Here is a 6,483-nt window from a genome sequence, read left to right as displayed (position 1 = left end):
CAGTTTGGGAGCTTGTGTGTGAAGTGGAGTGTCTACAATGTTAGTTTCTTCTAAATTAATATAGTATTTGCATTTCAATGCTGCTTTTTCTAATAAATACCTTAGGTAGTGTCTTACTTAGGATTCACTTTATTATTATTATTATTATTATTTTTAACCTTCAAAACACAAGTTTTCGCATAAACTCCCAAGTCACGTTTCTGTCTATTATTCATTTAAATTTTTTTTATATAATACTTTTACAAATTAGAGAAAAGAGAAAATTCTAGAATAAAATAAATAGTGCAATGAAAAGAAATAGAAAAAAATAATATTATACGAAAGCTTTTATATAACTTTATTATTTGAATTACATTTTTTCTTTTTCCTCTTCATAGTTGTGTTTGTAACTAGTGTCTTTTTCGGGAGAGAAAGTCAAATAAATGTATACATTGTAGGTGCAATATTAACTAATAAAGTGACATTTTTATGCACGACTTTTAAAATAAACTTCATAAAAGTTAATAACTTTTAATAATGTGAATATCAAAAGACTATTATATTTTCAGAGCATTATAATTAAAACTTAAATGAAAACAATTTCTGATCTTTTAAAATTTTAAATATTTTAATGTATCCGTATATTAAAAAAAAGTTTCTCATAAAAAACTAAAATTTCGAAACAATGAACGAAGCCTTATCGTTTCTAGTTTTCTTGGGAACTTTATTGCTCATATTCTATGACTTTATGGCAGTTTAAAGCTTTCACATACTCAATGTTATTCACAAAAACTTAAACAGTGTACATCAATATAAAAAAGTAGGCATCAAATATATGGGTGAAGATCAAGGGATGACTCTATCTTTTTGTAATTATAATTTCATTTCTTTTTATCGATTATACGGATTTATAATTATATATTATTTTTACTGATCAAACAAAATTATTCAAAAATAAATCAGTGCACTACTTAAACTATTTTAAAACTTGAAGAAAATTATTCACATAATCATTTATGGTTTATTTTTGAAGTTACTCGTTATTTTAGGTGAACTTTTAATTACAATTTTTCATCAGTAAAATCCCGGTATCAGGTTATAAATTTTCGGTAGGCTTAATACCCTATTTTGTCCATAGTTTCGCTCACAAATGTCAAATTAGTCCATCCTTTAAAAAATGTGTGAATTACGTCCTCACTTAATAAACTTTGTATCCGTTTGTACGGATTTAACGGAAGGGATTTAATTGATGCAAATTTTATTAAGTGAGGACGTAATTGACGTATTTTGTAAAGGATGAACTAATTTCACATTTTCGAGCGAAATTGGGAACAAAATAGGGTATTAAGCCATTTTCGGTATTAAGAATGCATTCCAATATATTAATACAAATTGTATTGCACTTTGAAAAAAAAAATGACAGAATATTTTTTGTATCACCCATAATAGTTTTTTAGTGTCCTTGAGTCGAGACTATTCTCAGAACAATTTTCAGGTAAACATCACCTTCTATGCCTAACTGTTTGATAGTGTATGTGTTAAGTGATGCATGGAAATTAATTAATTAATTAATTCTAACAATTTTTCTAATCTTTTGCTGAAAGGGCATATTCAGTGTGTGTCATAAACCAGTGAACATTAATAAATTTGTATGTATGACAAATGTAGCACTTCAAATTAAGAAGGGTTGGGGATATTATCCGTTCAAACATTAGAACTCACAAAGTCTAAAAAATATTATGTTTAAAAAAGTATCAAAAAATCTATTTAAAATAGGAAAATGTAAAAAATGTTGTTGGAAGTTGGAAGAATAATTAATATTTCGAAAAATAACAATTTTTTACCTAATTCATTAATTATAGGTATTTGATAAAACTGTTGACTGCGTGGCTAATTTTAATTGATATTTTTTCCATATTATATATTTATATTATCAATCTTACATTATATCGTAAAATATTTTCAATCAAATTTTAAAAAAATAAAATAACACTATTTTGAGTAGACGTCGTATTTGCATCATTTTGATTAGTGTAATGGTTAAAATATTTAAAGCACAATGTTAAAATAATAAAATAAATAACGTATATAGATAAACGATTAAAATAAATCTTGTGTAAGAAAAAAAAACCGCAAATAAAAAGACTTTCCTAGTGGAAAAAAGGGAAATAAAAAATTCAAAAAATAAATAGTAAAATTTAGGAGCTAAAATTGGAGTTTTAGAAATAACACTTCAAATAATATCTGAATAAATATTACAAGTTACTAAAAAACTGTGTATATCTTAACAATGTCACAAATTTGTCAACTATTGAAAAAAAAACAAAAGCTAAAAACAAATAAACTGATTGAAAGGGCTTCTTATTCATACACAAATAGAACATGTTAAGTTTAAAAATATTACCAATTAGTAAATTAAAAATAAAAAAAATCTAAAGTTTACTAATCTTACGACGACTGGTATCATGACCTTATAAGTTCTAGACAAGTATCTCTCTATTTAAAAGTTGACCTTTAACTAATTATATATATAATAAAGAAAAGTGAAGTGTAGCTCTAAAGTAGTTTAATTAATTATTATTTTTTAGCCGTCTCTCTTATAATGTTTAGTTAGATATCAATAAGAAAAGTTATAACTATAGTTTTCAAGTAATTGAAAGGTTATTACGAGTTGAAAATATTTTTGATCACGCATTTTACTACGATAGCATGACATAATGAAGAGCTCACGCCATAAAATAAAATAAAATACAAATGGCGTGTTATTATAATATATATATATATATAGCAAGAAATTTATTACATAAATGACTGTACTCTAAAGTTGGTGAACTTGTTTTAATCCTATGAATATCGTATACATATTATTAAGGTTATAATTGGTTTTATCATTTATAAGGTGGCACACCATAAATCAACATGTAATCATGTATCTAACTTTATTAGGTATTACCATTTTCTGAAAACAAGGTGATGACACAATGGAAACTGCAAAATTAACACAATTATTAAAATCATTAACCCATTCATGAAAATAAGTTGACAAATCCTGAATACACACACATAAATTATGTTTTCTTCTTCTCTTTTTTAGCAACTCACTCATGTTTTCTGGGCTCACTCTGATACGAGGATCATTAAATTCTCAAAGTATATCATATAAAAAAATGATGACTTTCTTCCAATACTTTTTTTCATTCACATGGAAGCTTGATCTTCTTGTAAATGAGTAATGGCCTCTCTGTTCCCCCACGGAAAATAAAATAAAATAAAATAAAATAAAATAAAATAAAATACTCTCCACCCTCCTTTGTTTCCTAGAACCATGTCAACAGTATCAATATTTTCATCTTTGTCTCACCCAACAAAAACCACCTGACTCCTCTTTCGGTTTCAATTTTCTAAAATTAAACTCTTCTTCTTAAATTTAATTTAATCACACAAGTTATATATTATAAGGTCGTTTTATTTGATATTCATCTTATCAATACTTTTCAATGCTCAAATGAGCAAGAAAGTTTATATAAATTGTATATATTAGTGTTTGTGAGAATGTGAGTATTTTTCGGACAATATTATTAATTGTATCTGTAGAATCAACAAAGGTTATGAATCTATATTTCTATTAAAATAATATTTATATGAAATATATAATAACAATATAATAAACAACAAAATAATAAACAATAACCAACACACTAAAATAGTAAGAGATTTAATTATAATATATACTTATAATCAAATAGACGCACGTTTAAACTGTTATATGATAAATAAATTGTTATGACAAATGATGCTTTGACTTACAATTTTTACATTTGATATATTACCTTTTTTTATTATTTTATTCTCTTTTTTCTAAAAAAATATAAAAATTCACTTTTATAATTATTTTACTGTGTTAAATGAACGTAAAAATATTTCACACAACCATTGCTTGATTGCTATAAGATGAAAAGAAACTTAAGAAATCTTTATTAAATCATGCTATTTAATATATTTACTTATGAAAAAAAAATATAATAATATAAAAAATTATCAGTCCCATATAGCATGATTACAAATTATTTTTCTGATTGTACATGTATACCATACCTACCTGTATGTATTAACACTCTTAATGCTTTTGAGATATTTTAGAACCCTACATTCTCATTCTAACCTCATTAAGGGCACAAAACTTGACGAAGGTCCTTGGAAATAAAGGGTGGTGTAAAGGGTAACACTGTCATGTGGGAGCTTATAAAAAGTGTAGAGGAGAAGCAACCCAATAGGAACCCTAGACATGGAAACCCTGCGATTGTGCGAAACATCCATGATGTAAACGAGGTAGTGATATCAGAGGTGGGGCCCTATGTGCATTTGAGAAGCCGCATCCAACACCATTCGTTGCCTTGCCACGTCAGCCACAAGTGATGATTCATCACTAGGTCCACTTCATTCAATCACAATCCCACATCCAAAGGTCAACTACGTTTTTATTTATTTATTTATTTATTTTGAAGATTGATTAATGGGTTACATGAAGATTTCTTAGTTATTGGTGGTATTATTATTGTGAGGTGCAAATAATACCCACGCTCACACAAAACCCAATTATATCATAACCTTTCCACCATTAATACCACATCGCAAGCTTTCTTTTCTTCCTATATATATATATATTTCCATATTCACTTTTTGTTCTTAAGTTTTGCACCATTATTATTAATATTTTCTTGCTATAAAGACAAAGTAATTAATATTTTTGTTGAAGAAAACACCCACAAGAATAATTAGGTTCTGAGTAATAAGTTTGTATTGCTATTATGAATGGCACTTCGCTAAAATTGCACGTGTTGTTGCACTAAAGTGTGTGTGAAGTGTGGAAGATCAATTTCTCAATTCCCCAACAAAAAAAACCGAGACGGACCACGTCTTGGGCCCACTTCCGTAGTGGGCTCCGCACAACTCAGCCCAACTTGCAATGCTAATCATATAGGCTAGCTCACGCCGGACCACGAGCCGCTACGTACACTCAGCCATCAAACTTGGGTGGGTCCCGCATTCCATCACACTGCTCACTCACTGGCTCGGCTTCATCGGCTTTACATACCAACTCGGCTGGCTTAGCGGTTTTGTAAAAAGGTTCACGGAATGAGCCTAATGGCTTTACCTTTAAACAAAAGTGTTGCTCTACTCTTCTGCTACTAAAAGTAAGTTTTCACAATTACAATTCAAGGACCTCACAATATTTGCAAAATGGGTACCGCAAGTAACCATATTTTTGAATGTGCATAGTTTGTAATAACTGTTTAATAATCTATTAAGTTTTATAATGTACTTTCCCTCTTACTAACTTTGTCACATCGACCATTACTGCAACTAGCAACTTATAATGTACCTTATAAAAGAATGTTATACATTTGATTCTCCATGCACCCTCGTAGATACTTTTATGTTTGTTTATCCAACTATATATCTAATATATGTTTAACTTCTCTGGTGTCTAACATCACAAGCACGTGACCATATTCTAATGAAATTTCACCGAAATGATTATATACACAACATGCTCAAATAAAACTTAATTCTTATGTACAAATAGAAATAAAAGTTATTACACGTGCAAGCCATTAATTTCATAATTAAAATGATTTTATGGTTTAAAACGAGAAAGAAAAATAAAAAGTGGATGTTAACATCTAGTGTCTAAATGCAACATACATAGCTAGCCGTAGATGAAGCATGTGAAGTCTGAGAGAACGGGACGGGGGTGATCAATTCCGTAATGAGTTGAGCACCTGTGACAGTGAGACGTGCAACTATAGATATATAACATCAATTATGACTCTCGATAGTGTGATGGAAACGCATCGGTCGCAACGAAATTAGTTCCATCTAATTGTAATAATGAAATCATGCCATATACCACCAATATGGGATTGATTATACACTAATACCATTTTTTAAAAAGATCAAAAAACATCATTGTGTCCTAACTGCTGTTTTGCTAAATCAACGGTATATATTAATGTAGTTGAATAGAAATTCCATTGCTTCAAACAATTAATTTATTCTTTTCTTTTGTCTGGTTCAAGACAAATGAAATAATTATCCCTTTAAGGACATTAGCTTTTCCACATTTAGTCTGATATAATTATTACAAGAACAACTTTGACATTAACACAGGTAAATAAATGAATGAATACACATGTTGTAACTACTGGTATATATGGTTGATAGCAGAATATCATTAACCTGATTGTCAGGGAAACAACACCATCAACAGTAAGAAAGGGACAAGATGGAGAAGAATGTTGAGAAGAATTGGCATATATGAGAAGCAAATGTTTGGAAGAACATGGAGATCCAGTGTCACTTCGAATAGAGACCATGATGAGAATTTAATTACAGTTGAGAGTCGAAGGTGGTGGAAATGGTAGGGACTAAGAATGAAGGAGGGGGCCACCATGCCTCATTTGTGTGTGTGAGAGGTGTGCATGCCTTTTTCCCAAAAGCCAG

The sequence above is a fragment of the Vigna angularis genome, chromosome 5 (assembly GCF_016808095.1).
Source record: "Vigna angularis cultivar LongXiaoDou No.4 chromosome 5, ASM1680809v1, whole genome shotgun sequence".
Taxonomy (NCBI): domain Eukaryota; kingdom Viridiplantae; phylum Streptophyta; class Magnoliopsida; order Fabales; family Fabaceae; genus Vigna; species Vigna angularis.
This window is presented reverse-complemented; position numbering follows the sequence as displayed.